Raw genomic sequence first — 24,805 nt, 5'->3', positions numbered from 1 at the left:
GCAAGACGTATCCGCCGTCATCCACCACATCACACTCGGGGCACAACAGAGACCAGATCCATCCTGTGCAGTAGAGAACGGCAGAACGGGACGCCAGCTCGAAGACGGTTAATAAGAGTCTCAGCAGATCGGGGTACGCCGTGAGGCATGAAAAATCTTAGGTTGGTGTCCATCTGTCGTAGAACAGAACCTCACCACATAGCGCGACCCTAGCCAACCATAATTTCGAATGATATCGTTGTCTCTGTTGAAAACGGTAGACGTACGCCTTTTTTGTGACACTTATGCTGTTCATAACTGTCACAAAAAAGGCGTACGCCCCCCGTTTTCAGCAAATCGGAGCAAATAACGATATCATTCGAGATTATACCGGGTGTTTCAGTTAAATCCCCGGGCTAAATAATTCGCGAACCGGTGCACCAATCTAATAACTTGCTTTTTTACAAATATCTGTCCAATACCGCCTACAAGATGTGCACCGCGTGAATGAGCGGGAGGCGCTCATTATTTAAATAAAAATTCAAAGGAGTTTGGCAAAAAAGCGTACTTCTAAAGCAGGGCGCCGAAGGCATTAAAATGGCTACTACACTCTTAAAAATGAACTTCACCGCATAGCATGCTCCTAGCCAACCATCATCTCGAATGATATCGTTATCTGCTCTGATTTGTTGAGAATGGGAGGCGTACGCCTTTTTGTGACACTTATGCTGTTCATAATTGTCACAGAAAAGGCGTACGCCTCCCGTTTTCAACAAATCAGGCCAGGTAACGATATCATTTGTGGCAATGGTTGGCTAAGAGCGTGCTATGCGGTGAAGTTCATTTTTAAGAGTGTACCCCTTCTGGGACCTTCAGATACCTTTTAGAGAATACCTTTTAGAGAATAATCTGCAACCGAAGCGGGTCATTTGTTGCAGTAATTAATTGGTTTCGGTTTACATATCTTTGTCGCGGCTGGTCGCGGTGAAGCGCAAAAGGACGCTCTTTCACTCCCATGTCCACCAATGAATTACGTCCTTTTGCGCTTCGCCGCGACCAGCCGCGACAAAAATACGTAAACCGAAACCAATTAATTACTGCAACAAATGACCCGCTTCGGTTGCAGATTATTCTCTAAAAGGTATTCTCTAAAAGGTATCTGAAGGTCCCAGAAGGGGTATAGTACCCATTTTGATGCTGACGGCGCCCTGCTTTAGAAGTTAGCTTTTTTCACGAATCTCATTTGAATTTTTATTTAAATAATGAGCGCCTCCCGCTCATTCACGCGGTGCGCATCCTGTAGGCGGTATTGGACAGATACTTGTAAAAAAGAAAGTTATTCGATTGGTGCACCGGTTCGCGAATTGTTGAGCCCGGGGATTTAACTGAAACACCCGGTATATATAGTTGCCTGGGAGCATACTATATGGTGAAGTTCATTTTTAAGAGAGTACATGCCGGCAACAACAACAAAAATTATATTTTGACGATGAGCCGGAAGGCTTATGAGGCTTACCGTGAACTCTAATCCCGTGAAAATGACACACGTGCTGGTTTTGTGAAAGCAGGTATCTGCAATGCCAAGCGATATAGTATGCGAATAAACTACTGATGTTGAAGTGGCGTTTCAATTATAGAAATGTTCGACAAGAACGAATTTGTGAGAATTAAGGTCGTCAAGTAAGTCGATTTGTCTTTGTGGAGCACGTACCGTCGCGAATTCCAGTGCCCATACCTTTTCATCCCCGCTGCCTATATATTTCGCGGAACCTGAATTTCGCGAAAACAGGGTTCGATCGCGAAATTCGCGAAAGTTTCTACTTTTACACTAGCCGTTAACGACGTGTTCCTTTGATCTTTTTTTTTTTACACTTTTGTGCGACGACCTCCATGTTACACGTCCACCGCATAACGCGCACACATTAATTTCATTATTAAAGTAAGCCAAGTCCTCGACGCTGTTCCAGGTACAAGAATGACGGATAGTTCGCAACAAGCCTGTGTACGTATAATCGCGGGCGCACAAAGCTTATCGTGTTCAACCACGCCTGATCCACGTCATGATCCTGGTTTGTGTGGCATCTCTAGGCTTCACGAACAAAGCGGAGCTTAGCCAGCTTGAGTTAAGTGGCTTGTGGAGAGTGCACACCATAGCTCTGCCACAAATCCCTGTGGGTCCTGATAAAGTTCCATTACGGAGGTGCGCCTAACATGAAGTCCCTTTCCTCCGTCATAATGTTTTCTTCCCTTCGCTCTTTGTCAGGCTTCGCATTAGGCTGATCTATATGCAATATACACGCTGAAATAGATTTTTATGTTGACGGTAAAATACGATATTGATATATCACGGGCATCTTGAAGTGTTCACGCGACAGCAACGTACAGGCCCTTTTTCATGTTGCGTCGGGGATCAACGCACAAATCCGTCGGCATGAAGAATGTACGATGTACCTGAAGAATGCATGTCAACCTCGTCCACCCAGACTTCACTTCATGCAAAATAGAATCAATTGCTTCTCTCGTACTGATAACGCGCTGCAATTAGAGCTGAAACTGCAACCCAAATAAGTAAAATGCACGCGGAAATTACCCAGCAATGTTGATCCGGATTATCTCTATGCTGCAGTATAGGCAAGCCGGATGTTATCGTCACTAAGTTTCTTGTAGTTTTTTTTTTTCTCTCTCTCTCTCTCTCTTATGAGACAACTTCTAACAGCACGAAGGAAGCACTCTAAAAGAATTAGAGTCCAGTTAATTAGGAAACTTCTGTGCGGAACTGTTTTACTGTTTCCAGCTTCAGAGGAGTGTGTTGCCAGCCACAAGTGCAGCGGGTGAATGTAACAAAAAATACGAGCGGCACCGATAAATGCACCACACCTGTGGCGCTGGGTAGAGCGGGGTCTTTTTTTAATCAACAGCTGGTTCCGGTACATATGCAGCCGATGCACCGCTCCCGCGTGGTTCGGCACTGCACACAGTGCGTGGCGAGAGTATTGAAAAAGATGGCTCCGCGAATAACACTTTGTACTCTCATATTTGCATTCTCTTTGCCGACCACATACGCAGATTCGTCACTCGGTAAGCGACTTTTACCTTCAACTCTGGTGTCTGAGAGCGAATGTAATAATAATAACTATTCGGGGCTTTACGTTGCGAGGCAACTGTGCGATCATGAGCGGTGAGAGCGAATGATTACATGTCACACACCACGCGTGTGGTTCTTCCTGACTCTCCACAACATGATGACTTTACGATGACGATGATTTTAATGCAGCAGAGGAAGGCTTGGTAGCAAATTTCTCTCAGGAGATACGAAGTCATATAGGGCACGTCATGTGCAAATCAATCCGTATACTGTATACAGGGTGTTTCACGAAAAATGAGTCAAAGATAAAAAAAAGGTTCATCGCGCACCAAAAAGGCGGACCATAGCGTTACCAGCGGCGTGAGGATACTCAAAATATTTTTGTTTTATAATTAATTAATTAAGTGAAATTAATTAGTCGTTTTTTTTAATTAGAACCGAAATGTCAACGAGAAAGTTGTAGCGGGCGATACAACACACGAAAGCCGTTGATTGCAACTTTGTACCTCTAACAGATGATTTTTTTTCTTTTTTTTCAGGCTCCAAAGACTAACTTTTGGGTTTGCAAATAACCGATGTGAGATTTGTCGTGTGACGACGCGCGCGGAGCGCCGGATCATAGCGCTCTCGAACGTCCCGTTATCGAACGGTGGCTAGTCACAGTTCTCATTGACATTTTGACTTGACACTGACTCCTCGCGCGTCTGTGACAGGTCCACCGCTGGTTTTTTGCAAACCCGAAAGTTAGTCTTTGGAGCCGCGAAAAAAAAAATGATCCGTTAGAGGTACAAAGTTGCAATCAACGGGCAACCTTTGGTGTCTTCATTCGCTTTCCCAGTCCACCGCGGAAAGAAAAGAAGGCTCACCCAAGGGTTGCATCGTCTTGAAAGTCAATGTCGTAACCCTGTGCGGAATGCTGTTTGTTATTACAACTCTTTAGTTAGCACTTGGTTTGTTTAGAGACACCACGTCCATTCCGAGAGAAACTCGTGCCCCTCAGGCTCCTGAAGATGCTGAAAAGAGACCGGTAGCCATCTTTAGAAAGGGCTACCGAAAATGTAGGGTTATCGGTAGAATGGAGCAGAACAGGGACATACAACTAATAATATGAAAGGAATTACATAAAGTTCTTAGAACATGTAAAGCTATATTACATCGTATACAGGGGGGAAAAGTAGCCGGAAAAGTAGTAGTGGGTGGCGTCAGAAGGTCACGTGACCTGCTGAAGTGACCTGCACGTGACCTGCTTACCCACTCAAACGTTGCCCACCTGCGCACTACTGAAGAGGTCCAAGAAGGCCGAAACAGCTGTCCAGTGCTTGTGTGGCAACGTTTGGAACTGATATTTAAACGTGGCTTTCTAGTGACTTATTGAATTTTTTTCTTTTTTTGCTATAGTAGTTCCAGGAGTTATTATCTCCCCATAACGAAAAAAAAAAAAAAAAAGAGAAAGGCAAGAGTAGAAAGGATAAAAAGAAAACCTTGATTCCGTTATGGACAGATAATAACGCAACATTTTTGTCAATATTCCATCACGCATGTCGGATTCATGGAACATGCCCATTTTTCTTGCGAAAGGAAGCTCCGGTGGCTTCCCAACTGGCCGGATGTCCTCTTCACATCACATCAGTCTTTAGTCTTTGTCATCACCACCACAACAACCTAGTCTTGCTCGATACCCGGAACACTAACATCAGGACGTTGTGGTTTTCGTTTCCTGCAGAAATTGCTCTCCAAGAAGAAACAAACAACAAAAAAAGTATGGGGGTTCTTCCTGTTGGAGCAATCCGCTAGGGTTTGTGTATAGACCTTACTTCGATTTCTTCTAATTTAATTTATTCATTTTATTCTATTAAATAAATTAGCTAATGATTAATTTAGTTGATTCAACTATTAATAAACAATATTATATAATATAACCATAACACCAAAACGCTACGTATGGAATTTCCTTAGGCGTCAGTCACATAAACAATCGGAAACTCGTAAATTCTACGTCAAAGATTACATGCTTGGCAATGGAATGTTCCGTGCTATATTCTTCTGTTGGACAAGGACGGGGGATTCTTCAGTTTGTGTCACTGAGAAAAGCGCCTGTTTTATGTGCAAGCCCCTGGTGCTTGACAGGACATTCAAAAGTACAATGACAGATACCCTTTAAATGTCGCCGCTAACAATACGTCTGTCTATGCTTCCGATGCTGCAACTTGTGGCTTAGTGCAAGACCACCTGGACAGCAAGAGGGCAGTGTTCACCAAGATGAAAGCGCACTACTGGGACAGTTTCCTCAGGTCTTTGGAGGACACGCTGATAACCACACCTGTTGATGAGAGGTGTCGTGCGGACCTGAACCTCTTCTTGCGCAGCATGCTCAACAAGACTGACGCTGGTCTCCGTTGTAAGTGCTCAATCGTCAGATCGCAACACCACCGTAAACATTATGAACAAACAGAAACGGAAAGTTCAGTAGTATTTATACACGGTAATTCCTCAGGAGACATGTTTGTGGCACTAGAAACTAGCATATACAAAATGCTCCTATATCCAGTCCATAAGAGACAACGACATATAGCATGCTTGTTCATGGGATTCGCATATGGCTTAGACATGTAGAAGATACGATAAAAATGTATGTACGATACGAAATATAGTAGGCAGAATGTAGGTAAGACACAGCGAAAGTACTTCGAAATTTGGTAATTAGAGTACAGTAGGAGGCAGAGTAAAAAGTAACCGCAATATATTTTTTTATCGGCATCCTATTAGAGACATCTGAAAAAGCACTTAACTACTTCCCCACATTGTACCCCCCGAACTCGACACATGTGCGCCAACGCTTCACCAATGCATGAATGCCGCGGGAGGAGAAATATTGTGACTGATGACTCCGAAGCGAAGCATGCACCGACGCTTTCAGCTCACTGTTTGCATCGGACTACATTCCGCCGTGCCCCTCTGAGTGGTCCGAACAGATGAAAATCACTCGGTGCGAGATTCACTGAGTATGGCGGATGTGGAATGCACTCGAAATCCATACCTTTTCTCCTCCGCTGTCGTACCTGCCCTGTGGGGGGCGCTTTGTCTTACTGAAGCAACACATCATCAGCTTGCCCGGCGTTAAACCGGCGAGAAACGTCTTTCGTTTTGGTGACTTTGTGTGCCGCCACTCCTTATACCCCTGTCAGACGTACTAATTTAGTGTCACTTTCAGCGAGTACACTTGCAGTAAGTGTCATTCTTTCGGAGTCACACGGCATCTTTTAGTGACACTAAATGCAAAGTACACTTACGATGAGGTGAGTTCGCCAAACTCACTTCACTTTGCCTGCGACAATCAAGTACGCAGCCTCCACGCCAGGGATTGCGTAACAAAAAGCTTATTTTTTTGGAAAAGGAAAGAAACAACCCAATCGAAATTTATTTTTGGACAAATTTGTTAAGACAGCGCTGATTTGTATAAGAAAGACGTAAGGATTTTTTGCGTGATTTACCGGTACTCTCGTTCACAGACTGCCCAGTATAGTTCGTAATCCACTTCGCGGCAGCCATATTTGTTGACATTGCACGGTGGTTAAATGTTACCGGCGAAATCACGAAATACTCGCAGTGAAGCACTGAATAATGGAAGACAAAAAAGACAGGGCATCGTGATCGGAGATAGAAACCTATGCTATCAGAACATGGGAGGACCAAGCGAAACGCGAAAGTGTATGCTGACATCGCGGGCCAGTTGCACGCGCAAGACAGTAACACCACCAAAGAGGTGAAGACGAAGATTGAAAATTTGCCAAGTAAATATACTTGTGTTGGTTCGCAACAATTATATTTATGACGTTCAATCGACTTCAACTGCGAAGAAAATCTTTATGAAATGTTTCTGGACGTAAGAAAAATGATTTTACCAAGAAAGCATGGCGCACTCCCCGATGTTAGGTGGGAGTTCAAGCTCGCCCATCGTCATCACCATGACTGCTTAGTGACACTTACTTATGCCGTGTAGCAGGAGCCTAGAGAAAGTGACATTACAGGACGGAGTGCACTTCAAATAAGTGACACTAAATTAGTGCGTCTGACAGGGGTATTACTTGCTCACTTGGTCTCTGGCTAAGTGTATGTAGATCTGGCATTCCTCACTGGTGACCAATGCATGGAAGAAAATAATCTTCCTAGCTTCTCATAACGTCACAGTAGCGTCTTACAAACATCCACACGCCCATCTTTAAGGTCGGGTTAAGTTGTCTTGGTACCCACCTGGTGGCTACTTTATGGAACTGCACAATGTCATGAATGATATGTAGGCTTCCGACTTTTCGGATTTATCCCATAGACTCCGATAAACTCCCTCCGATGTTCTTTGCAAAACACCAGATTTATCCGATAAACTCCGATTTTTCCAACGTTCACGGGGCGGCTTTAAGGTTTTTCCCGTTTCTTTCTTCCTTTGTCCCCCTTCTTCCACATCTAGTTTTAGACTTCAAACCGACTCACATATATATAAAAAAAAAGTCAGAACTGGTAGCTTCCTTCATGGTCGCAGGACGCATGAATGGCCCAACAACAAGAATAAATGAAGAAGTGATGATGACATGGGATGTTTCCCCGTGGTAGCCACAGGACGCTACCCCACTTCACGTTAGTATGAGAGGATGAATTATGGTGAGAGTGAAGCTACGACAGGCCGGAGTTCTGTTTAGAGCTCTTCGAGGAGTCCAGTGGCTTGCATGAAAGCAAACAGGGAGCGAAGAGCCCGGCCCAAAAGGAGGATACTACACACACTTTTCCCATCTGTTCTATGTATCCTCGACCCTAGTGACTCTACTTGACCCCGGTACTGGGCTAGTTTGGCACAGAACAGTACTGTCTTCGTCACAGCTGCTACTCAATTTGAGTTTGGGCGCCATTCCATATTTGTGCGGATACGCTTGTTTGTACTTAAATAGCTCTGGGTAGTAAAACATCCGTGCGTTACATCGTGTGGTCCCAGTCACTTTCGCACATCTTTCCACGCATTGCCTCCGCGATGACTGCCCCGCGATACTACCAAATCGGCGCTGTTCATTTTTCAGACTTTTTAATCCTACGAGAAACTCCGAATTTCCGAGAAGTTGAAAACTCCGATAAACACCCTCCGAATTTTCCAAAATGAAAACTCCGAAAACTCGGAACACTAATGATATGGTGCGCCGAGCCGTGACTAATGGTCAATTCTTCAGCCACCTCATCGATGGTGACACGCCAGTTTATGGCAGCCCGTGGACGACGACGTCTTGATGACGCATAGTGATGTAGCCTTGCCGCCACGCGCTACCGCGCTGGCTCGTCAGTTCCATCGGCAACGTCCTTGCATGAGGCCACGAGCACATCCGACCCTCCAGGACATTCCATCATCGCCGATCAGGACTCATGTACGGGAGCAGGACTCCCAACCGCAAGCCTCAATCCGCGCCTGAGGGTGTGATGCGGCGTCACTATACTACTTCAACGTTCTGCGATGAATATACGCGTGCTTTGCACCAGCTTCACCCAAACAGCTGAACGCTCTTCCTCCCTGGTGCATGCTAACAGAGGGGCAGCCATACTGAAAGTGCTGGGGACACATGACACTTCCCATCAGGCCGCCGGGCCAGCGTGCACAACTTCCTCTTGTGGCGGAACAAAACATATTTACAGCCACTGGCGTAGCCAGAGGGGGGGGGGAGGTTAGGGGGTTCAAACCCCTCCCGAAATCGTACCTTTGGTAGTACATTTGAGGGAGGGAATCGAGGGGAAATCCTCCTCTCCCACGTGAAGTCCCCATACAACCCCTCCCGAAATATTTTTGTTTCTACGCCGTGGTTTGCAGCGCAACAGTCTATTACAGGACTTCATTTCTGTTGTGGCCAAACTGCGGTTACTTTTTGACTCTGCCTCGTAGAAAACATTTCAACAAGTGAGATACACTTAAGTGGAGCACCGGACGCCAAAGAGACTACTGCTTTTCTTAAAATCAAATCCAGCCCACCAACGCTGTGCCGTAATAGCTCTACTAATTTCTCTGGAGAACGTAGGACAATGTGACTCTGCGACACTCACCATACTTTCACCACATTGCCGTCGGCAACGGGGTAGAGGGGGGAGGGGTCGGTGACAAAGTAGTTGTCCCCTTATTGTTTCAGAGGCTTTACTGGCAGGAGTTGAATTTCTATATATCTGTCTGTCGGCCCTAGTCTTTCTTTGAAAATTAATTTACCAAGGCAGACAGAGCTTGCACCGGACCGATATGCCGCTAGAACGTAGGGCCACTCCACAATATAGCGAAAACAACAAACTCAAAAAAAAGTAGGGGTACTTCTATCCTACGTTTTATACCATGGTCCAGTGCCACTGTGCAGAAGAGTTAAACCTACCGCAAGTAGTATTGCTCCCCCTCCTCCTAAAAACGAAATATGTGACAAAGCTAACACTGGTCGCTTGCCAACTCAGCAAGTTCTACAAAGAAAATTACCCGGAAAAGAATGGCTGAGGTCAAAACACAGTATTAGAACACACATTCCATAAGAAACGTCAATCAGAATGGAAAAGACGCAGAAAAAAAGTTCTGAAACTGAGCAAGACACGAAGACAGAGAGACAGACAAAGTCATTAGATAATAATTGGGGGGGTTTACGTCGCGAGACAACTGAGATCATAAGCGACGCCACAGCGGTCGGTCTGTGGATTGCTTCTGCCCACCTGAGGGTTCTTTAACGTGCGATGAAAGCTCATCACACGGTACCCCGTACTTCGCGGTCTCTATAAACACATAATATTGAAGAAGAATACGGAGTGTTTAAGCAACTTGTACACTGACACGAAGTTGCCGTCGTCCACGGCCGGGTTCGAACCCGCGATCTCGGGATCAGAAGGCGAACACGATATCGACTGAGCCGCCGAGGCCGATAAAGTAATTTGAGTACTGACTAGACAATACTGAAAAAGTACTTGAAATAGAGTGCAGATACCTTTCGGAGGAAGGTACCGAGTAAAATACTCGAATACTAACAAAAGTATTTGAAATACATTACTGTGATACGTGTATAATTCAACACATGCAATACTCAAGATACGTACAAGTCTGAATGGCTAAAAACGTAGCGTATTGTCCTTTTTTTTTATTCTGAAAGGTACGTACGTACTATCGTGAGCTTCATGAAAGGGAACACGCGAGCGCATGGCAGATAACCCCCTGTGCCACTTGTGGCGTTGCTCTGCGGCGGCACTTGAAAGCAAATGACGACAGTTTTGCTCTTTTGTCTGGTGCCAGCACCCTCGCCCTATCACCAAGTGATACCAGGCCATAACAGCGTCGCTCGCCATTATCAGTTGTCAACGAAGTTTTTTTTTAATTCCGTGTTAGCGCCGCGAAGCAACTGTGGCTATGAGCGGCGTATAGACGTGGACAGATGAGGAGAGAACAGCAGGAAGGAGTGGGGGACAGGGGGGTTAGTATGCGTCCTTGGCCGACTTCAAGGGGAACTGTGCCGACATTCGTCTGCAAAGTCATCGGAAAACCCAGGGAAAACCTCAGACAGCACAGCCGGTGACAGGATTCGAACCCGTGTCACCTCCCAGTCTCGGCGTGGAAAGCGATCACTCTAACCACTATGCCACGGGAGCTGGTGTGTCAACGAAGTGCTGTGGGTGTGACGACAACAGAGGGTGGGGCAGCGCCCTTTCGACTTCCACAGAAAATGAGCCACAGGGCGTCGCGGTAAGTAACGGACGAGGCTATCTGCCACACGCTCCCGTTCCCTTTCATAAAGCGTTAACTGCACTCTATCTAAAAGAAACGGCCAACTTCGCACAATTCCAAAGGCAATGCATGTTGACAAGATGGTAACTCGCAAGGCGCAGATCATTTACCGCCTCAACATGGTGCTCATCGGCAGCGAGAGATTAAAGTTTTGCCGAAGACCTAATGATACGAAACTGTTTCAGTGCTTGATTCGATGGGGTCGCTGCCGACGGCCGTCATGAGCGGGGCAAGAGCCGAAATAGGATCCCACGAGCAGTGCTTTGCCACCGAAATTACGAACCAGGCGGGTGAAGTAATAGGCAGAAAATTCTGCCTGCTCTTCTTGTTCCCAACTATCAACTCAGCCTCGTTACCAAGAGCAATAACTCCAAGAATGGTATGTCATTATTTCTATCGTCGGGAGTTATATTCGCGAAAAATGGGGACACAGAAGTAGAGACGAAAACTTTCATTTATTTCTCAATGCGCAAGAGTATTTAATACCAGGAATCGATTGAGAATGAGACTCTTGATTTGCGACATCCACGACACGTGGCATATAAATTCAAAATAGGATGTGTGAGCTCGGAAAAATAGCATTCAAAAGGAACATGACGGAGATAGTTCTGGACACAAGATTTGAGGGGTGCAACATGAAAGCAGCAAGGAAAATATTCGGCCCTGATCAAGCACAGCAACGCGGACGTTGAGTGCGAAAGGTTGCGGTAAACACGTCGCCGAGCGGAGCGGAGGTTCCGCATACCTGGGTGCCTCCGTCATTACACGAAGTTTGTAGACTGCGAGTAATGATCGGAAGACATCTACAGCAGTTGGCCTGTTCAATGTCGTCATGGCAGTGCTGCCATGTCTGTATGCTGTCATCGGGAAAGCAATGGTCAGGGCTAGCTAGATATTAGCTTATCATATTTCAGTGTTTCACAACCTCTTTGTCACCTCACGGTGTCCTTTAGAGCAGCGTTTCCCAAACTTCTTGTTGTGCCGATACAAGATACCGCCATGAACAAACAAGATATGTAAACAAACAAGATACCGCCATGCAGGAACTGAGAAGATGGTACATTTCTGCCTTCTTTAGTATCATATATCGTCATATATCAATATCATCTCCCTCCGAGATGACGTGACCAGCACTCGCAAAGACGGTCTCCGGGCTGTCTTCGATCGTCGAGGACCCCCAACCCCCGGGAGTCCGCGGACCACACTTTGGGAACCACTGCTCTAGAGGCAGTACTACGTTCGAAGCGTGATGTGGCAAGCATTGCGCTTGTCGCATCCTACACTCTTAAAAATTAACTTCACCGCATAGCACGCTCCTAGCCAACCATCATCTCGAATGATATCGTTATCTGCCCTGATTTGTTGAAAACGGGAAGCGTACGCCTTTTTTGTGACACTTATACTGTTCATAATTGTCACAAGAAAGGCGTACGCCTCCTGTTTTTAAGAACTCTGGGCAGATAACGATATCGTTCGAGATGATGGTTGGCTAGGAGCGTGCTATGCAGTGAAGTTCATTTCTAAGAGTGTACAGTTGTCAATACAAGTAGCTGAGATGCCTTGGCATGAATGCTAAGTACGGTGTCCCTGGCGTCAGTGGTACAATATACCGGGTGTCTCAGTTAAATCCCCGGGCTAAATAATTCGCGAAGGGGCGCACCAATCGAAGAACTTTCTTTTTTACAAGTATATGTCTGATACCACCTACAAGCCGCGCACCGTGTGAATGAGTGCGAGCGGCTCATTATTTAAATAAAAATTTAAATGAGTTTCGTGAAAAATATTACTTCTAAAGCAGGGCGCCGTCGGCATTAAAATGGGCATACCCCTTTTGGGACCTTCGGTGGACACCTTTTAAAGGAAAATCTGCCACCGAAGCCGGTTATTTGTTCCAGTAACTAATTGGTTTCGGTTTAGAAATTTTTTTTAGCGGCTGGTCGCGGTGAAGGGAAAACGACGCTCTTCCACTCTCTTATCCACCAATGAATCGCGTGTTCTTGAGCTTACTTCGCAATGGGGAGTGCTGAAGAAAAAATGGAAAGCATGTGATATCAAGGTACTACACTCTTAAAAATGAACTTCACCGCATAGCACGCTCATAGCCAACCATCATCTCGAATGATATCGTTATCTGCCCTGATTTGCTGAAAGCGGGAGGCGTACGCCATTTTTGTGACGATTATGAACAGCATAAGTGCCACAAAAAAGGCGTACGCCTTCCGTTTTGAACAAATCAGGGCAAATAGCGATATCATTCGAGATGATGGTTGGATAGGAGCGTGCTATGCGGTGAAGTTCATTTTTAACAGTGTACGTGATTAACTATGCTTCGTCCGCGCGATCATAACAGAGAAAGGGCGCATATCAGTTAGATAAGCGGGGTGGGGACTGGCGTAGCCTGTCTGACGCTGTCAGTTTTTCTTCAGCACTCCCCGTTGCGCAGTAATCTCAAGAGCACGTAATTCATTGGTGGATAAGGGAGTGGAAGAGCATCCTTTTGTGCTTCACCGCTACCAGCCGCGACAAGAACACGTCAACCGAAACCAATTAATAATTACTGCAACAAATGCAGATTTTTCAGCTGATTTTTCTCTTAAAGGTGTCCACTGAAGGTCCCAAAAGGGGTAGTACCCATTTTAATGCCGACGGCGCCCTGCTTTAGAACCCAAGCAGCACAACATCTTGGCACAATAATGGTACAATATTGGGCCAAGATGTTTTTTCACGAAACTCATTTGAATTTTTATTTCAATAATGAGCGCCTCCCACTCATTCACGCGGTGCGCAGCCTGTCGGTGGTATCGGACAGATACTTGCGTAAAAAAAGAAAGTTCTTCGATTGGTCCACCCGTTCGCGAATTATTTAGCCAGGGGATTTAACTGAGACACCCCGTACAGTTTGCGCGCATAATTCTGCAGTCACCAAAAGGCACGGCATCCAATTTCAAGTGATCCGTGACGACTGCAGCAATGCGGGAAATGAGGCTGTGGATGCCGCACACCGAGCCCATCAACATGGTCACGTCCAAGTAATGTCCATCGACTCCCCAAAAGGGACACCAAAATCACGGCACTCATGCATCCAATACGTAATACCTCCTGGCTAACCAGAGCTGCATGAACTTGGCTGTTGTACGAGGTTGTCTCCCAGAGAGGGTTCCGCAAACCTTCGAGACGTTGGATGGCCGACTGTATCCCTTTTACATAGGCTGTAACTGAATGTTTTCGTACAGCGCCCGGAAGTCCGCTTCCCGTAACTGCAGTGAGTGTCGCGTCATATTTCTCACGTGTGTTCCCAGTACGTCTACAGTCGCAGTGTCCTGGATGTGACTTGTACTCGTGTGAACACCCGACCTTTCGAAATCGTTATAATTTTAAATCGTTGGTCAGCACAACACGTGATAGTACAGCAAGCACTGGCAGGGTTTTCCCCATTTTTTTCTTTCTCACATCACCACTGGCGAGGTTTCTTGAAGAAACGTAAAGTTCCGTTAACTGCTCTGCAAATCGCATCAACTATGAATCGTCAACTCGCGTCCTTCATTTTTTGGAGAAACCCGTCCGATAGACGTTTTGTGATTTTAACTTCAACTGCATGGAGGCACTCAGCATGTATTCCCCATCGGATGAAGTATCACCTTTTGTATATATTTCTTTTCTACTTTTTCATTTTCAAGTTTCTTATTCAGCCTATAGAATTCAGACTATATATAAATATATATATATATATATATATATTCGTGACTGTAGAGTAGGGCTGCTGGGGTAGCCAGTCCCAACCTTGTCGCGTTTCTGTCGTGTTCCTGTGTAGGCGGCATTTTCCGAGTACTTTGGGCTCACAACGACGATGATTTTTGCACTATGTTGACTGTACATAACTCATAAAACTCTACTGCGTTGATTTTATGTCTAAATCATCCACCAATGGTTTCATCATACACAGCAAATGGCTATACGCAAATACGTGATGCGTACAACGAATATTGGCCTAGGCGCCTGTTTCCCAGCATCCTGTGAAAATTCTCAGCTTCAGTATTTCCTCAGCCAAGGTAAGTAGCTGATTTTCCATCGTACTGAACCAAAGATTACGACTACTGCATATCTAGTCTAAAGCGACACTAATGAACGCCACAACTATCTCTTTATGTGGTAGTTATAAATTAGCAGAGTATTACGTTAAAGAAATGATGAGCACATTGTGCAAAGCAGTGCGAACTATTTTGTTGCATTTGAAGAGGCTATTACCACAATACATACGAAATATGTAGCTGCATGGCAGAATTGTGTAGACATGGAATACAATAGTATGACCTGATTTCCCAACTCCAAATTCAGCTTTTTTTAAGGAATAACAAGTCGGCCTGTGCCTGTCTAACCTTTGCTTTCTTTTTTTTGCTTTCTCAATAAACATATCCTCCCATCCCCTCCCCCCCCCCCCCCAAACCCCAAGATGAACGCTCGTCTGCACATTTGTTTACATTGTATAGCTTGCGACGTACTTGTCTGGAATCGACACCTTATTGTTTACCCTGTCTGAAGTCTACAGGTGTATCAAGAATGTTTCTGTTCGAGGAATTGTATTCAGCGTCAGCACTAGTATACTATTACACGATGAGAAATGCACAACGCTACTATGCTGTTATGGTACTATGCGTCTTCCAGTTAATAGACACGTACGGCATGCTACCCAGTACGTGTTTATTAGTCGAAACAAACAATCTTGCAATGCCTGGAGATTCCAGGCCGGATAAACCGCAAGCTGTCGATCGCAGCCAAGTATGTCGCAAGCTGTACGTTCGAGCTGCCGAACCCTATATTACCTCGAGCAACGCCGCAGCGTAGAGACTACCTGCTCCTATACGCGGCATCATACGTCTACAGTTGACCCCGACGACATTGCAATATTTATGTCCGATGTTAAGCCGATTTTTGCCGCCACCACCACCACCAATGTTTATGGCAGGATATTAGGACTGACATGTAATGCATGATAGGGGCGCCAGAGACGATGCTGTGTCACAGAATACGTGGATCCTGAGTCATGGTACTACAAGGCTGTGACGGGAGGGTTTCGTGGGGCGTGAGGCAGAAAGGGGTTGCTGTTACGGCTATATGGTTAATTAGCCTGCAGAACCTTGGGGATTATTTTGTTCGTCGTAACCATGAGCAATTAAAACAGGATCAGCACCTGCATTACGACACGGGCCAACTCACACTATAAAATGTGAAGCCAACAAGAACATACGCTTCAGTGAATGTGACAATTCGGATTCTTAAGTATAACAAACTCAATGTGAGCGTAAAATCAATGCACGTAAATATGCAGGCGGCTTCACATGATGCAGGAAGAGAATCCCATTACCTTGCTCGAGAAATATGGTGCCAACCGCAGTTGCCATTTTCATTCTAGCCTACTGCTAGTAATTTTAAGAAATTCTGCATGAAATCTATGAAGGCCGCCGATAATTCGAACACAGACCGTTCTTCTTCTGGGCACCATCGTCATCATTGGCATGGTATTTAAAGGGTTAGAGATGACTTGTTTAGGGTTCATGCGTATTATGGGTCAGCAGCCCGTAAAATGAATCTTTTCTAAAATCCGGGGTGCTGATCCACAATACGCACGAACTCTTAAAACGTCATTTCCTGAACTGTGAACATATAAGAACAGTCTTTGTTCGAAATATCGGCGGCTCTCGTCCTGAGACACTTCCCTTCATATTTCCTTACCGGTTCGCTGGAGTTTCTACCCTTCTGCGTGAAATATAGGTTCTTAAGTTAAACTCCGGGCTCTGCCTGGTTAAAGTAACGCCTTTTCCTTTTTTTCTTTGTCATAATGATAAAAGCCATGGAGAATTCCCCCATTCAACCACACGATAGGCTCCCTAGCCATAACGTATGACAAGCAGCAGGGAAGACACGGACAAGTGAGGCTCTCTATTACAGGATACTGATATTGGATAGATAGGCTCCATGGTAGCAGCTGGAAAAAAAGTGAAAAAGAAAATCAATCTTTGGAGAAGCGCAACCACTTCGCAGCGCATAGCTCAGGGTACTGCATGAAGCCACATGGTCCCAACCGTAAAGTTTTCTGAAAAATTATTTCTGAAAAAAAAAAAGAATCATCCTCACCCTGCTATTTGTAGTAGCCTAACGAAACATGCAACCAAGCAATTTCCACTGATATTCAAACAGTAGTTTTCGCGAATTTTGTTGCGGACTGTATACTTTGAAGAATAAGGTAGAATAGCACAGGTAAACGCCTCACGCATCTCCTCACTCTGGCAAATAACATGGAAAATTTCATTGTTCAATTACGAAAATTCAGTTTCTCGCAACGTATTCAGAACAGTTGTAGTAATCACAGTTCATCTGAAAAGGGATGCTGCTCGTCACCTTAAAACAAAAAACAGTATTGGAATACGATTTTTTTTTACATGTTAGGCCAGACAAGCGGTAGACTTGAACACCTTTTGAAAATTTGTGACCTGCAGAATGTACCGAATGGGAAAGGTAGTAATCGGTACTTCTTGAGGAGAGCGTATAACAATTAAAGAAGTACATGGGGAAAAAATTCTTCATATCCGATATGTTGCGACACAGAACGGTGTGGCGGAGGCCCTGTCCTCTTCAGGACGCGTATGCTTGTCCCGGACGCCTTCCGATATCTAAAAATAGTCATTGGCCCAATGGCTAGATGATGTTCTTGTATGGCCCCCATGCGCTGCACGGTAAGTGTACAGGGGAAGACGCTGATAGTAACAAATACGACTAAGAACTCTTAAAAGCAAGACATGGAGCCAGTTCTGAAGAAGGTGGAGGATCCGCATTATGCTGTCCTGGGTAGCATCCCGAAGGTCTTCCAATGTGTACGGCAGGATATTTATGGCGAAGTAAAAAAGTAGCGTTTCTTTTCTTTTACATTTTTGCTGTTGACAAGCTGTCTTCTTCATCATGCCTACAGAACTCAAGAAATTGAACATGATTGTTCAAATTGCAGTCTGCGACCAAAACAGGCCCGTGGCAGAGACACCAAGCCTAATTCTGTGAGTGGACCTTTACCCACACGATTCTATCCCATAGTGTTGAATCGCAAAAACAGAATTATACACGAGATCGGAGGGACCCGTCAAACCCGGCTAATCCTAATTCGGTGTCTCGGAGACAACATAGTGCACACACGCGTGAGCGTGACCACAAATATCGTGGCCCACTGAATTAGAGTCTCACTAATTCCAAGCAGCTTTGTTCTAGGGATATTCATCACAATAGTGGGTCTTGCCACTGTACTGGACGCATGCTCCCATTTGGTCTCGGCGGTCTCGGGCAAGTTCGTACCAGGTCTGTATGACTAAATAAAGTCGTGAACTTCGTGCATGACATCCATTCATTGCTCGTGGTATATCCGGAATGTTGACGCTGGAAGTACAAACACTACAACAAGATGTTTGCGTGTGTATGTGTTTGAACCGTGGAGATCGACCGTTGTGTGCGAAAACAAACATACGACAAAAAATTGCTAACCTAAGCCTCGTTTTTTGGTGCAGAGACCTCATTGCAATCCCTTTCTGTATTGAAAACTGCACGAGAAATCTTTGAGGTTCCAGCCGATGACCAGGATTCTGGAAGGAACATCTTTCATGGCCTGCGCGTTCTTTCAATTACGTGGGTTATTGCCATCCACTCACACATATACGTAGACAATAGCTGTTTCGGTGAGTACCAGTTACATCTCTTACTCTGTTTTAGTACTTCTTTCTCGACGCGAGATGCCTGACGTACACGACAATTTCAATAAATTCGCAGCTGTACTTTCTAGCGATATGACGAATCCCAGTCTTGTTCTTATTTCTATACAAGAAGAACTCGTACTTCTCTGCTTTGCCATCGGCTCAGTTTTCGAAGATGGGTGATGCATTTAGCCCACCCTGTCCTCGATACTGGTTGTTTTTAGGTCACGAGATACAGGGGATTACGACCGTGAGCGCCACAGTAGTCAAAGTCACTACAAAGTCAACAATCATCCAGGATGATATCATTCTCTTCCCTGATTTGTTGAAAACGGAAGACGTACGCATTTTGTGACAATTTGCGTAACTGCATAAGTATCACAAAACTACCTTACGCCTCCTGTTTTCAACAAATCGAGGGAAAGAACAATATCATTCGGAATGACGGTTGACTAGGGGCTTGTTATGCAGTGAAGTTATGATTTAAGGGCCTGGGACCAGAAACCTATTGTCTTCGTGCCGTGGGTAATCACATTGTCAACGCTCTCCCAGATGCACGTGTTCTAACGGCTACCTTACACTTTTCGCATTTTTTCTTGTTGTTCCCCTGTTGTTGAGTCTATTGCCTTTTGGATTTATAGATGCAATGCGGGAGTAGAGTCAATGCATCCGTGTCTGTCTAACCATCATTCCTCACATAAGTCCGATCGTCAACGTACAGGGTGTCCAGAAAGTTTTGTGAAAAAGGCAGATGCCGTTATGCAAATATCTGCAGGCAACGGTGCTTCACGTTTTTACTGCTTAGTCGTGCGAGTCTGTTTAATCTTGAGCTTTGGATGATATCTCATACCGTAGCGTGCTAATTTGGCACACTGATTCTTCTTACTATTTACATAAATTTGTTGATGGGTCTAGAGCAGTATTTTTCAAACTTTTCCAGTACGTGACCCCTTTTAGTTGTACCAAACCTATACCATGACCCCGCACATTAATAATCCTTCCGAAAATTTACTTTTTTCAATGACGCAGATAGATTTTAACGTATTTGAAAGACACTAACCACAGCAGGGGGAGCTACCAAAAATGCTTATTAATATTTTTTACACAAGGTTTGATGTAATCATGTATTTTAATGAGAAGGGTGTATTTGATTTCTTGATACATGTGGGTCAATCAATACGTGGGTCTGTGTGACTCAAGGCACATCACATGTCTGCTTCAGCATCCAACATGTTTCTGGAGTTTGATTTGATTACTAGGAGAGTCGAGAAACCACTTTCACAGACGTAAGTTGATGAGAAAGGAAGAATAATTTTCAGAGCGAATTTGCTGGTCTTGGGGCAAGCGCAAAGCATTATTCTCCTCTTTGGCTCCTTTGGAACTCCTCTTTGGCTGCGGTGTTGTTGATGAGTTCCAAGAATTCCTCTTGTATGTCATCAGGAAGATGGTAAACAGTGCATCGGCCTCCATGTATATATGCTTATATGACTCTTAAAGAAAACGACGTTGAAAGAGTATGGGCACCCAGACTGAAAATTCATCTCTGTTATACGGCGAGCAGAATGCACATATAGTTGGACCCTCCACGACCCCCAGAAAAAGGCTCATGATCCATTTTGAGGTAATGACCCACAGTTTGCGAAACACTGGTCTAGAGGCAGGATTTCCATTTTTACGACTTCGACCGTGTATACATGAAACGTGTTGAGAACTAGCCCGGCGTGAGTAGTGATGATGCCCACTCGAGAGGCCAGGACGAACTACTTCGCGTCGCGGACTTCACAAACGTCACAGTAACTTGCCCTTCCGTGCTTCACCATCATTTTTTTCTTTTTTGCACCGAAATGGAAACGATCACTGAGAACGTGCATGAGGCATCCCCACTGTCGGTACAGCGAGAGAGAGAGAGCGAGCTAGCACGATCCATCTCACAGTCAACGGGCCGCTCTACCTCTCAATCACGTTGCGCGATCGCTCCTGCTATTTTCGCGTCTCTATTTGTTTCCGCGGTCGAGGTTCCGGCCCACGCCAACGCACTAACAAAGCAGTAAATAAATTTGTCTTTACCTTCCTCTGAGCCGCAGAAAATGAATTTTTGCACTGAGTACACATATTCGCAGTAGACATATTCATAGGAAATTCGCGTTTCCCAAATGCAATATTTTGCGCGACAGTTTCTGAAGGTAGTAAGCTATGTTCATATCACGCAGTAAATAAAATTCGAATGTTCGAAGTCAAATTACAAGGCTGATGTATAAAACCGCATACGCCATTAACGCAGTGCGCTTCACGCAGCGGTTTCCCTAACGAGGGTGAAATGCGGTGACAGACAAATCAATTAATAAGGCGGGTTTTGTGCTGTAAGCGTTGTAGTGAGCTTCTGGTACAAGCAACAGAGGGAGTCATGAAAGGCGCCTGATGGGTAACCCCTTTCAAATGAGTCTGATTTGCCTATTCACGTCAGACTCAACATTGCAGCGAATGTTGTAAAAGTTCCAGGTTGAAAAGAAAAGCGATTATAATATCATTAAATTAGGGTAGTCGGGGGAGGAAATTGTTAAATATTGTTTCAAAACATGACGGACGCCCTTGGGAGACAATTTTACGCAATTATTCTGGGTCAGCTGTCTTTTATAAGGATTTCAGTCAGCTTAATGGCTACAATATATGCACGAGGATATGAAGATACAGTTTACTGAGTCAACATTCGGCCTTTAAATGATGTCGCTGTGGAAGAAAGGTACCTATACAATGAACGTCAACAAAAAGTAAACATTCTTAAAACGGAACGAAGCAGGACAGTTTTCGTGAATAAAGCGAGGCAACTCCCGACAAGAGCTAACCGCCAAAGACAACGACTAAAGTCAAGAGCATGGGGAAGAAAAAACCATTTACAAAACTTTCTATGTAATCGCGTTGCTTTGCCACAATACCAAGATAAGTCAGAGAGATTAGTATTCTTTACGACGACTAAATGAAAGACATTCTCCATTTGGAGCTGATGCAGGCAGGCTGAAAGCTCCTCGGGAGCAAGTGCTCCAGAAGTAACTCCGAGCAGAGATGTGATCACCTACTAGTATATACAGAAAATTTGACATCCCTTCATGGAAAGTCTCACATCACAAAAACGATTTAAAAAGCTCTATTCAGTCTTTATTATCTTCAGCCAAGTTCAATCAAAATTGTCGCGCGCTTTTTTCGGTGGGAGAACGAACGCTTTTCAACGGACTTCCTCGGGTCTTAAAGCCTTTGTCAAAAGCAGGGATTACAATACACGGACAACCAAACAATTTTACACCTGCCTTTCTGGTAAAAAAAATGAAAAGTCACATTATACAATGGCTACATGTCTTCTATTCTAGAGAGCATGGACGAAATCTACAAGGCATCAGAGACCTGGACGCAACAATTCATAGTCAATGGCACCATGAGCGTCTGCATATTCTTCACCATAGGGCAAGCTGAGTCCTTTGAACGATCTCATGCAAATCGAGAGTGTTAATATTGTCTAACGAGCACGCATTCATTTGTGCAGAGGGTTTATGCAGTGGAACAGCGTGCAAAGAAAATTACAGAAGAGCCCCAAAAGTGTTGGTGTAGTAACTTTAATATTCCATCGCTACCTAAGGTCAGTGGATACCAGTTCATATAAGCAATTAGAACGAATTGTAATGCGACACATCTCTTGCAAATAGCGCGCAAACCCTGTTATCCCCCCCCCCCCCCCGCTTACTGACACAAACGCATGCAAAAAAGGTCGCGTGCTTGAACTGCGCATGCTCCGGATGTATTGGGTCGTGGACACCGCAAAGTTTTACTTGCCAGATCACTCCTCTTCCTTAGAACATCATACCACAACCACCACCACATCATCCCACAGTTCGTTGCGGAAAGTTTGTGTATGGAGTACTAAAACTATATCGCCAGAGTGAAGCGTCTCGCAAGGCGCCAATACATAGGCTGCGCAATGGCCAAGAACACTCTACTAAAAGTAATATTTACCTTGCTTGAGGAACAACGCATTCCAAGTAGTTATGAGGTACGAAGTCAGGGGTCCTCTGGACCGTCCCTGAAGTTTAAGCACGAAAGTTCTGTGCTGCGCTTATGTGCCTTGATCATAATTGTCTACGCTTGTAGTTTACGCTTCAAAGATAGAGTGGAAAATACCGTATGTTCACGTGAGTGGCATTCCCTGGAATACTCCAGCGGAAGATGTGAGAATCATCACAGCTTTCTGCTGTCACATAAGCGCATGCGTATAACGTCATGTCGTTCCATGCACTGCTAACCGTGTGGAATATCCTGCTGCACAGCCACAAGACATTTCGTAGCAGACGACAGGGCCGCTCGTGTCATGCTCCAGTCGCGAAATCCCCGATCTCTAAATTCACGTTCTCGAAACAAGGAAAATCAAGGAGGACGGTCGATTGCTTCGTAAGATGATATGCCGCGTTTTAAAAACACGACATCATTATTTAACCACTCAAATTCACATGTTTTCGATGCCTGTCCAAGTCGTATTAGGCTATTAGCGAACGAAAGCCACATTTTAGCAGGGCCGTTAGGCTTAGCAGGGCCGACACGCTGGAGCACAGCATGTTGGTTAGTTTATATTAGGTTAGTCCAAGTTCGGTGCTTGCATTCTTATGTCCACGTTAGTCTCATTTCGCCGATGGCAGTTTCCCGCGCGCGACTGTGCATTTTATAGTCAGATAACATTTATTTACAGTATACACTCTTAAAAATGAACTTCACCGCATAGCACGCAACTAGCCAACCATCATCTCGCATGATATCGTTATCTGCCCTGATTTGCTGAAAACGGGAGGCGTACGCCTTTTCTGTGACAATTATGAACAGCATAAGTGTCACAGAAAAGGCGTATGCCTCCCGTTTCCAACAAATCAGGGCAGATAACGATATCATTCGAGGTGATGGTTGACTAGTTGCGTGCTATGCGGTGAAGTTCATTTTTAAGAGTGTATAGTTACTGCACCGACTTCTGCTGAACGTTCCCCACTGGCGTATTCCTTCATCGGATCCTCTCTCACTAGATATCCGGAAGAGGTTGAATAAGAAACGGGTGACCCGCTATACTCAATCTCTCACAATCTGTATATGCTCCCGATTGCTGCTAAGGTGCCGTTGCAATGGTCAAATAATGTGAAACTCGGGTGCACCGTAAACTTTTGTCCCAAGCCGTACTCTGTCACCCGTTCGAAGTGCTCCAAATAACACGCGACAGAACTTCTGCCCGCCGAGCAGTCCTTTGCTTTTTCTTCAGCTGGAATATCCCGTGAGAATGTCGCTCGTGAAAATACATGAATGCTTGCGTTCCTATATGGACGTTCGCGCTTAGATGAAAAGGACGGCTGGCCAGACGTCAAGCAGAACAGTGTTTAAGAAGGGGTTAAGGGGAATGAACTGAACTCAGAGATCAGGCTTAGTGGTAGTCCGCGTACGCCGCGGCTTACAGGAGTACCTACGGCTGCATGTCGCATAACAGCATGATGGTGATGGCTGCCGGACCCCACGAGGACAATGGGCCTTCAAAGTTATCCTTGTGTACGCTGACAATATCCAGGACTCAAACGTCGCGCCTTGCTTCTAATCCAGAGTAGAGTTATTTTACGTGGAGTGCGCGGATCGATTAATCGTCCTGGCATCGTATTTTAAGTATTTAGTACAGCGAAATGATGACACCTTGGTAAATATTTTCTTTGAATGTTTTCAACACCTCCTAGCAAAATATCACGTTTGCTGATCCTGCACCCTTAGAAATGAACTTCACCACATAGCAAGCTGCTAGCCAACCATCATCCCGAATGACCACGGTCTAGCCCCTGATTTGTTGAAAACGGGAGGCGAAGCCTACTCTGTGCAGTCATAATGGCGCAAAATAGGCTCCGCCTCCCGTTTTCAACAAATCAGGGGCGAGAACGTTGTCATTCGGGATGATGGTTGGCTAGGGGCGTGCTATGTGGTGAAGTTCATTTTGAAGAGTGTAGCAACGCCTTTCCACTTGGGTTGCATTGGATATGGATTCAAATAATTCGTGGCTACACAAGTGTGGAGTCGGCACCTCCGGCTCACTTGTATCGTTAAAGGCTGTTTAACAGCACAGACCACATGAGGTTGGCGGGGATGACGATGGGTGAAATACGCAAAAGGTGTTGACGCATTGTGTTAGCACAGAACAGTGGACCGTAGCGGTGACTCATCTTGCACTTCTCTTGCTGC

At 45.1% G+C, this 24,805-nt stretch overlaps 1 protein-coding gene across 8 annotated transcripts in view; it reads right to left on the bottom strand.

Annotated features, from left to right (window-relative positions):
* Positions 1-24,805, bottom strand: part of LOC135385549 (diacylglycerol kinase 1-like) — a 479,846-nt gene that overhangs the window by 220,538 nt on the left and 234,503 nt on the right. For 2 of the 8 annotated variants that reach the window (XM_064614922.1, XM_064614921.1), the window contains one exon: positions 3,931-4,077. The exons of the other annotated variants lie outside the window; for them this stretch is intronic. The gene's annotated coding sequence lies outside the window, so the exon portion shown is untranslated. The remainder of the gene's footprint in view (positions 1-3,930; positions 4,078-24,805) is intronic. 8 annotated transcript variants of the gene reach the window in all.

The sequence above is a fragment of the Ornithodoros turicata genome, chromosome 2, assembly GCF_037126465.1.
Source record: "Ornithodoros turicata isolate Travis chromosome 2, ASM3712646v1, whole genome shotgun sequence".
In the NCBI taxonomy this organism is placed as follows: domain Eukaryota; kingdom Metazoa; phylum Arthropoda; class Arachnida; order Ixodida; family Argasidae; genus Ornithodoros; species Ornithodoros turicata.
The sequence above is the reverse complement of the archived record's forward strand: the minus strand, read 5'-3'. Positions and strand labels throughout refer to the sequence as shown.